The sequence below is a fragment of the Melanotaenia boesemani genome, chromosome 2 (genome assembly GCF_017639745.1).
Source record: "Melanotaenia boesemani isolate fMelBoe1 chromosome 2, fMelBoe1.pri, whole genome shotgun sequence".
Taxonomy (NCBI): domain Eukaryota; kingdom Metazoa; phylum Chordata; class Actinopteri; order Atheriniformes; family Melanotaeniidae; genus Melanotaenia; species Melanotaenia boesemani.
The window spans coordinates 6,746,469-6,757,015 of NC_055683.1; the positions used below are offsets into that span (position 1 = coordinate 6,746,469).

General features: G+C 46.6%; 1 long non-coding RNA gene across 1 annotated transcript; it reads left to right on the plus strand.

Moving 5' to 3' along the window:
* Positions 1-9,250: 9,250 nt before the first annotated feature.
* Positions 9,251-9,892, plus strand: LOC121655465. Its single transcript, XR_006013215.1, has 2 exons — positions 9,251-9,751; positions 9,825-9,892. It is a non-coding gene; the product is annotated as an uncharacterized LOC121655465 (long non-coding RNA).
* Positions 9,893-10,547: the final 655 nt, after the last annotated feature.

The window sequence follows — 10,547 nt, forward strand, 5'->3', positions numbered from 1 at the left end:
TAAATCTACTATATGTAAAAAATATACCATTAATCAATTAAACTTACAGCTACCTATTAGGGTGGCAGAATTCATGAATCTCAATGCCCCAAAGCTATTATCAAAAACATATAGACTATTATCTAAACTAGAAGACTCAATCTGTCTTCCAACTTCAAAATGGGAGGGTGACTTATCCAGTAACTTTAATAAAGATAAATGGTCACAAATATGTTTAAACACCTTTAAAATGACTAAAAATTCAAATATGCAACTAATACAATTCAAAATTCTGCATAGAACTCATTATACAGGACAAAGGATGTTCAGGATGGGTCTGTCACAATCAAACATCTGCACACACTGCAATGAAAACGCACCAGATAACTACCTCCATGCCTTGTGGTCCTGCACACCTGTCCGCAGGTTCTGGCTTCAGGTATGTGTGGACATGTCAACATGGTTTAAATGTAATATTCCTACAATCCCCGCGCTATGTCTACTAGGTGACTTGGGTGACATTAATATGGCAATTAACTCTGCACACATGATACGCACAGCATTATGCATCGCAAAGAAAACTATCCTTGTGAACTGGAAAAACTTTATTTCGTTTCTTGACTTTAATAAAGCCTTTGATCCATCTATTATGTTGGTGTTATGTCTTGTCTTGACTTTAATACAGCCTTTTATCTATCTGTTATGGTGGCTTTATTTCGTTTCTTGACTTTAATAAAGCCTTTGATCTATCTGTTTCTGTGGTGTTTTGTCGTGCCTGACTTTATTAAAGCCTTTGATCTATCTATTATGGTGGCTTTATGTCATTTCATGACATTAATAAAGCCTTTGATCTATGTATTATGTTGGTGTTATGTCTTGTCTTGACTTTAATAAAGCCTTTGATCTATCTGTTATGGTGGCTTTATTTCTTTTCTTGACTTTAATGATGCCTTTTATCCATCTATTCTGTTGGTCTTATGCAGTGACTTGATTTTAATATAGCCTTTGATCTATCTATTATGCTTGCTTTATCTAGTTTCTTTTCTTTTTTTTTTTTTTTTTTCTCCCTGTCCTGTCCAGCATCCTAACATACAGAACGGTGGTCTGTGTGCCATATTTTGCTTGACAGATTTGCTCTACCAACGGAGACATGTTATATACATGGCTGCCCTTAATATTTTTATTATTTTTTATTGTAATCTTATTTTCTTTAGTCTTATATGTCAGTGCCGAACCTGACAGTGAGATAGAGGAAGAGAGAGAGCAAAAAAAGGGAGAAAAGGACAGGATTAAAATGTGGAAATAACAGTTGTCTATGCTGCCCAGAACATATCACAAAAAAAAAACAACAATATAAACTACCACAGTACTACATGATACCAAAAGAAAGATAGGATGATGATGATATAAAAAATGACAATAGTCATCAAACGTACCTGCAGATAAACGTACCAACACACAAACATCAGCTACATCTAGTGAGAAGTGGATGGAGAGACGAGCACATTTGTGAGCATGCACGTGTTAACATGCATGTGTGGCCATGCAACAAGGAGGAAATGTGTACACGCAAGGGGGCTGCGATCACGCCGCACCCCGAAGCATCAGCGGGGGACGACGGGAGCCCGATGCCCCAAAGGCCAAGCAGGTCCACAGAGTACCAAGCCCGGGTCAGCCAAAGTAGACAGAGCAGCGGCCCACCCGGACCAGAGCAGAGGGGCCCCCAGACCAGAACCCCCGGCGCGACGGGGCAGGGGGCACCAGGCAGCCCAGGGTGATGGTGAGCAGGCCCAGCGGGTGCCAGGCACTGCGGGCCGCACAGAGGGCAGGCGCCCCACAGGCCCAAGGACCACCCACTCCCCCCAGCAAAGCCCCACCCAGGAACCCGACGGGGCCCGACCGCCCCAGGCAAAACCACCGTGGGCCACGCCAACCCAACACCAAGGCTAGGCACCCCAGGGACAAGAACATGTCCGCAGCCCCCCCCCCCCCCCCCCAAAAAAAACCCTCTTTACCCCAACCCTTACCCATTCATCCCCCACCCCTCCCCTCCCCACCCCCTCCCACCCCCACCAGGGGCAGCCCAGGGAGTCTAGGGCCTGGTGGGCCCCAGACCCGACCCTCTCCACATACACACAACCACATACATTCTCCCTGGGGTCTCACCAGCCCCCCGATGCGGCACCGAGGGCAGCCCCCAGGGCAGATGGCGCTCAGTAGCACCCCGCACAGGACTCCAGGCAGGCACCGAACCTCCACCCCCCGCAGCCCCGAGTGCATCCCGGGACACGAGGGTGTAGGAAGACCCCCGCCCCCCTGCCCCCCAGCCTGAGTTGTGTGTGCAATTAAAAACTGGAAGGAGCCATGAGATGGTGGTGGGTCCCACTGCTGCCAGGCAGCAGGACCCCGTCAGGACTCCCTCAGTGTGTGTGAGTGTGTGTTTGGTGTGTAGTGCAGTACTGTTAAATGTGGTAGTGTCTAACATGTAAATAAAATCGGGGGGAGAGAGGTCACAAAGGGAGGGGATGGAGGAAGGGCCACCAAGGTGGCTCCTGTCCGCCCACCCACAGCCCATGTGCCCATCCCCCCGAGGCCCTAAATGTATACTGATGTCTAGGTTGTCATTAAAATCTAGTGGGGCGGGCAGTCGCAGGGGTCCACCGGGGGATCCCGCAATGGGGACCCCTCAGCCAAACCCACCGCCTCCACCTGCCCCACAGTGCCCTATGTGTAGTGTGTATGATGTGGGGTGGCGGGGGAGGAGAGGGGCTCGGGGAGGGGCACAACTGGGAGAGAGATCCCCGTCCCAGGCAGCCAACTCCTCAGCTGGCCGCTGTAGGTGCCCCCGCCTCCCCAAGACCACCCGAGGGAAGAGGGGCAAAGGCCCAGCCCAGCCAAGAGCCCAACGCATGAGCGCCCCGGACGCCCACCCACCCCCGGCAGCCCCTCCACCACACCAGGGGACCAGAGAGCCCCAGGTTGCACACACGTATCCTTGTCGGGTCCAAGGCACAGCGCCCGAAGGAGCCACCTGCGGGAGGGGAGAGAGCGAGAAGGAGAGCAGACTCCACCCCCATGAGCCCTAATCCCCCCCACTGCCCACCAGGACCCCCGCTGCCCCCCTTTCCCCTACCCCTCCCTTAGACCCAACGGACACATTGTAATCCCAAGGGTACCCGCCCGGCATCGGATCAGCCCGACCCCGATGGCACGCCCAGGGCGACCAAGGCCCCCCGAGGCCAACCGAGCTGGAGGGAGGCAGCCCCCAGACCCCGGGGCAACCCACCCCCCCGCCGGGCCCCCACCACAGCAACCCGGCCGCCCAGCCCCAGGCCAGCCCCCCAACCGCCCCGGACCCCCGGTCGCCCCCCGGCCCGCCCCCAGTGAGCATCTTCATCGGGCTTGATCGGGATCTTTAGCTCTTACTGGAGCGATTTGCAGCCGAGTGTGAAGCGGCTGGGATGAGAATCAGCACCTCCAAATCCGAGACCATGGTAATCAGCCGGAAAAGGGTGGAGTACTCTCTCCGGGTCTGTGATGGGGTCCTTCCCCAAGTGGAGGAGTTTACATATCTCGGGGTCTTGTTCACGAGTGAGGGAAGGATGAAGCGGGAGATCGACAGGCGGATTGGTGTGGCGCCCGCAGTGATGCGGGCTCTGCATCGGTCTGTCGTGGTGAAGAGAGAGCTGAGTCAAAAGGCAAAGCTCTCGATTTACCGGTCGATCTACGTTTCTACCCTCACCTATGGCCATGAGCTGTGGGTAATGACTGAAAGAACGAGATCTTGAATACAAGTGGCCGAAATGAGTTTCCTACGCAGGGTGGCTGAGCTCTCCCTTAGAGATAGGGTGAGAAGCTCGTGATCCGTGAGGGGCTCAGAGTAGAGCCGCTGCTCCTTCACATCGAGAGGAGCCAGATGAGGTGGCTCGGCCATCTGGTTAGGATGCCTCCTGGACGCCTCCCTGGTGAGGTTTTCCGGGCACGTCCCACCGGAAGGAGGCCCCGGGGCAGACCCAGGACACGCTGGACAGACTACATCTCTCGGCTGGCCTGGAAACGCCTCGGGATCCCTTCGGATGAGCTGGTGAATGTGGCCGGCGAGAGGGAAGTCTGGGTTTCCCTGCTTAGGCAGCTGCCCCCGCGACCCACTCTGGATAAGCGGAAGAAAATGGATGGATGGATGGATAAACCCGTCCAGTGGGACCTGGACACAGTTCAGTTTCCACCTGTGAAGCAGGACCTGGATCCTGTTTTCCTCTTAGGAACACAGGAGGTTACGAGTAGAAAAGAAAAGGATAGAAAGATAAAGAGGAAGAAGAGATGAACTTCATTGTTATTAAATCACTGCAGATCAGCCCAGCCTGTCAACAGGCAGCAAACCCTGATGATGTGATTAGAAATATAGTCGCCCTGACTGGAGGCCACTTTCATTCATCTCCTGTTCATTGGAAATGAGCCGCTGATATAACTCACACAATAACATTCATCCTGAAATTATGCTGCTGGTAGTTTTATTTTCTTCTTTATGTCTCGGAGGGAAAAGTACAGAATCTCTCTCATCTACTGGTTCACTGGAGCATCGTCATCATCATCATCATCATCATCATCATCATCACAACCATAAAGAAAAATATTCAAGATGAGTCACAACAGAAAGAAAATTTTATTTAAGATCAGCTTTTTTCATCCCCAAAGGAAACATCTCAAACATTTACAAAGAGGAAAAACATGATAAAAACTTAAACATGTAAATACACTAAAAACATGGTTCAACACAAACAACAAAACAAACAAAAAGCTGCAGATTCATTAAAAAATCTGACAGCTGCAGGAACCAAAGACCTTCTGAAATGTTTGGTAGAACATCGAGGTACAACAAGACGTTTCTTCTCATGAAAACAACCTCAGAATAAAAGTTAAATGTTTATTAAACAAAACAAAGAAATAAACATGATGGAAAATATTTAAAAAATTCAAAGAATTCCAATGAGTTACTGGATTGAAACAAAAAATAAAATGAAATTTGAAATAAAATATCAAAACCACATATACTGAAATCCAACAGAGAAATTATAACATTTACTTTTCATTAAACATCAAATATTTTCACAAAACGTCTAAAATAATCTGAAAGAAAATAAACAAAATTTATATGTGAAAGTTTGAATGAAAATTCTTTAAATTCTACATTTCAAGTAGAAAGTCAAACATTTGTGGTGAAAATGAAGCAAAACATGAAATTTGTGATGTGAAAATGAATCTTTAATTCAACATGTGAAAATGTCAGAAAGTCCAAATAAAGACAGAATGAAGCAAACAAACTAAGAGTGAAACACTGGGAGGATTTTCATTTCCAGCATCATGAAGTGGAACTAACTGCAGCTGACATGAAGTGAACACAACATCCTGATATTCAGTGTGAAGCTTTGACTGGAAACAACATGTGGATCCTGGAAGAAGCACAGCTTCCATCTTTAAAGGACTGGAAGAGGAAGAAGTTTCCAAGGAACCATTTAGAAGAGTTTCACACACAAACTGATTGAATCCATGAATCTGAAAAGATGTTTCTGAGTGAAAGAGACAGACATGTACAGACTGAACTATCTGTTCACCAGTCAGAGTTTCTCTGCTACCATCACACTCTTTACACTCAACACACACACACCCAGGAACCAAACCTGCAACCAGAGAACCTGGAACCAGACCAGGACCAGAACCCAAATCCAGCATAGAGAGGATGAGTGAATGTGGTGATGAAGGTGTGGAGGTGGATCAGTGAGTCAGAGGAGACTCTGTAGAAGGACAGAGAGCCAGCAGGACAGTCCACATACACTGCTACTCTGTTAGAGACAGAGGAGGAGGAGGAGGAGGAGGAGGAGATGGGTGTTTTTATATTATTGTGCCAGACAGAGTAACCTTCATCATCAGAGCATCTCAGACTCCAGGACTGATCATTGCATCCAAACAAACTGTCATATCCTGTGAGGAATGTTCTTAATTTTGTAAAAATGTCTCCTCTCCTGATTTCTCTGTAACTCACTGATATATAAACCTCTCCTCTCCACTCGACCTCCCAGTAGCAGCGACCAGTCAGAACATTTTCACACAGCAGCTGAGGCCTGTTAAATCTGTCTGTATGATCAGGATATGACTGAAGCTCCTCCACATATGTCACCTTCCTGTTGTTGTCAGACAGTTTGAGGTTTCTGTTCACTGTGTCCATGTGGATGGTGAGTGGACAGGAATCTGATGGAGAGAACAAACACAATCCAGCTGCAGTTATTGATCTATTGACACTTTGATGCTGACTGATGAATGAGTGATGGGACAGTGTGAAGATGGTTGAATGTGATGAATCCAATAAAAAACACACTTACACTTCCTCAGACCTCCTGGTCTCAACCACGGTTCTCCAGCAGGCTCCACCCTGAAAGGAGGAGGGGGTCAGAGCATGATAACATGGACATTACATGGCTCTCATACACACTTTGTTCTACACTGAGAAAGGAACAGTCCAACATCTGGACACGTCCACCTGATTGGAGCATCTCCAGACTAGAAGGAGCAGAATCAGGAAGCTGATTGGTCCACACCCACACCAAGAAAACTGCTTTGTGGAAGTCCCAGTTTCTTCTTTCAACCATCTTCTCCTTTTCATCTCTTCACAGATAAAGAACTCTGCAGAAACTCCTGATCTAACCAAGAGCTGCATCTTCTCTCTGCCCTGAAGTCTTATTGATCAGCTTCTGACAATAATCTCCTCTGCAGAGCAGATTGGCTCAGATTCTTTGTTGTGACTCAGCTGGGAAATGTTAAAGTGGTTCTTTTCCTGCACATGAAGCTAAATGACTGTCAGAGACTCTGTTTGAGGCCATGATGTGTGTGTTTGGAGCTGTGACGGCTTGTTTCCTACTGACCACTAACAGCTGCTTCATCATCACACTGAGGATTTGTTCCCTCACATTATTCCTGCAGATCCTGCTGCTGTGTGGACACAAACACATTTCTTTCTAAAGCAGGAACGAATCAGAGGGATCAGCAGCATCAACTCACCACACTTCTTCCACATCTGATCCAGTCTGCTGATTCATTTCCAGTTTGAAGTGCAGCCACATCACCAGCTTCTACTGACTCCAACATCTACACTGTTATTGAAGCTGACTGATCATCTGATGGATGATTGAATTAGTAATTACTGAATCAGCAGCATGGGATCATCAAAGCTCTAAAGTCCTGAGTGAAGAGGAGAGGTTAGACTGCCTCTGGTGGTCAGACATGGAGCTGCAGCTGCTGAAATACAGGATGTGACAGGATTCAGGAAAGTCTGTCTCATCTTTCCTCAACATCAGCTGTGAACATACTGAGTCCTTGCACGTTAACCAGGAAACCTGATGTAACATCATCATCTTCATCACAACACACACACACTGCCATCTCCATCACCTCCTCCAGCACCCGATCCAGCCGTTATCACATGACTGAAGCAGCATTATCAGTGGTTATCAGTCCATTCCTACGGGACAGTAGGGCTCTACTCCACCTCCTAGTGGCTCCAGTAGGTCCTTATCATCTATTTACACCACTGATCAGCAGCACTGATACAGGAAGACTCCTGATCCAGTCCCACAGGAATCCAGTCCACCGGCAGGTCTGAAATCTTTAGCATGACGCTGCATTTTCTGGTAAAACAACCTACATTTAAGTCATGTGACTGCTGAGTGAATATTGAGTGTAAAGTGACAAAGTGTGGACAGAAATCCAGTGACTCTCTCAGTCATTTTCATTCATGTCCTCATTATGAGTCCAGATCATCAAACACTAAGCCAGACTTCAGGAGCATGAAGAAGTAAAGAACTTGTGTTTTCCTGTCTAACTCCTCTTTTCAGATCAGATCAGGGGGAGGGGCTCCACTGACTGTCTCCATCATTGTGATCAGCTGTGTGCAGCTAATTGAAGGAAACTGATAAAAACTGCAATGACACTCATGTGTGACGTTGCACGGAGCAGCGGCACCAACAGAAGACGACATGAATGAAAGAATCTAGAGGGAACGAATCTTCAGGGACCAGAATACTTCCTGCTCTATATGTGTCTCATCTAAATTCATGTTGTAGGTCTGTTGCTGTGGTTCAGCATCAGGAGCCTCCAGTAAGTGGGAGAATCACTGAGCATCATCATTCATGGGAAGGTTTTCATCCATCATGTGTTTAAATGTATCTATACAGAGGTAGGAATACAGGTCTGATCAACACGTGCACATTTCCACATGGACTGATTTCTAAAGAGAACTTTACAAGAACATGACTGTGCACACGCTTTTATAAATATCTGTGCTAAGCTAAGCTAAGCTAACATTTCCTGGAGCATCTCTGTGTCTGATCCAGGGTCAGAGGACAGAAAAGATGTTTCTATGACAGAATGTCCCTTTAACCTGCAGAGATGTTTCCAGACTGAAGAAACTCTGAGCAACAGACAGTTATCACTGTTGTTCCTGCAGATGTTCTCCTTGGAGACTCTCCTACTCACATATCTGCTGTGAGCAAAGGAAAAAGGCTCCTACATGTGTGATGGTTCATATAACACTCATATCCAGCATGAAGCAGGACTGAGTGAAGGACAGAGAAAATGTCTGCAGATCTTCCTCCTCTATCAGACATTGTGTGGCTGCAGCAGCCTCTCCATACCTGAGTCTGTGTGGATCCTTCATTGCAGCCATCAGCAGCTTCACTCCTGAGTCTCCTGGATGGTTGTATCTCAGGTCCAGCTCTCTCAGATGGGAGGGGTTGGAGGTCAGAGCTGAGGCCAGAGAAGCACAGCCTTCCTCTGTGATCAGACATCCTGACAGGCTGCAGAAAACAACACGTATGACAGAAACTCTGAGAGAACTGCTGTGAAACTAAAGCTGAACATCATCAGATGTTCAGAGAAACTGGACCTGTCTCACATTATTGTCTTTGTGTCTTCATTGTTTTTATGCTTTATTCAAACCTGACAAACAATAAACAGACAGTGAAAGTAAATCCAGTCCAGTTTGTACAAGATGCACATGAAGAAAGAAACGGAATGAAGAGGAAAAATAAAGTAGAAAATAAAATAAAGTATAGAAAGTAAACAAATAGAAATGAAAGAAAAACTGGCGTGACAGACTTCATAATATTCTATATATAATAATAGTATTTGTGAGAGTTTATTGGCTGAAAAGCTGTGAATGAATATTAATTATTGATCTGCATTTCTGATTAGAAATCTGTCATGCTCCGTGGTTCGGAGCCGGTTTTTCCCAGCTACCCTGAAGGCATCTTCCCCGCACGCTGGCTTGATTACTGATGCGCTCCACCTGCGCTGAGCACTTTATATACCTGCCTGTTTCATCTCTCAGTTGCCAGATCGTCTTGGTTCTACCCTGTACGCTTCCAGCCCTTATTTCTCAGCCTGTTTGCCCGTCTGTTGTTGACCCGTTTGCCTTGGATTTGGATTCTGCCTCAGCCTGCCCCTGTCTGGTACTCTGCCTGTCTCTGTTTGGATCTCCTGGCTCTGGACCTCTGGAATCGATTATTGGACTTGGATTACGGATTACGGACTACTCCCCCTAACCCCCACGAGGATTCTCGTTTCCCACTCTGTCAGCCTGGCCGGCAGTTCAACCTATCCAGATACTAACCCCTCTTTTGCTCAGCAGCTTCTCCTACAGCACGCAGCAGATTTCCCCCCCGGATTCCCGTGGCTCTGAGCTTGAGGATTCCTCCCTCTCCCGCTGGATCTCACTCTGCTGGTACGTCAGCCACACCATTACGCACTGTAACCTGCCGCCCCCTGCTTACTAACATCTGTCTCCATATTCACAGAAGCCTGAACTTAGAAGACCCGGATTGCACATTCCTTACATTGTAAACAAATAAAAGTTTGTACCCATCCCTGGAATTCTGAGTCATCTTGAGTCCAAACCTATTAGCATCATGACAAAATCAGTTTTAGAGACTTAAAGTAAAAATCAGCTTCAATCAGAAACAGCTTAAATGCTGCTGTTGGATTGTGAAATGTACTTTTATGGATGTGGAATTTTCCTCCTAAAATATAAAGATTGACAAAAGTGCCTCATTTTTTTCTTTGGTTCAAACTAAGTAACGATGTTCTTCCTTCTATGTTCATTTCATGAGTTGTTCTGCACAGAACATCGTTCTCACCTTCTTTCCAACATGCTTTACTGTCTGGAACCAGAAAACAAGCTGCTTTTAATAAAGCTTTATTGCTTTACAACATGTCTACAAACATGTGGGAAAAGCCACTATATCCATGTTATTCGTGTTCTATGTGTTAAGGCGGCTCTTGAACTCAGAGGAATAACATAAAGGAGAACAGAAAGGGGATTAAGAACAAACAGCAGGTGGGTCTCAGCCTAGTAACATGAACAAGTCCATCCAGGAAAGAAGTCTTTGGCTTCTTTTCATTTTCTACAAAGACATTCTGAGAAGATTTTCACTTCATTCTTCCAACCATTAAAGTGGGTTTAGTTCTGGCAGATTTACATCTATCAATAAAATGTTTGGCCAGCAGATCAAGTTATTTCC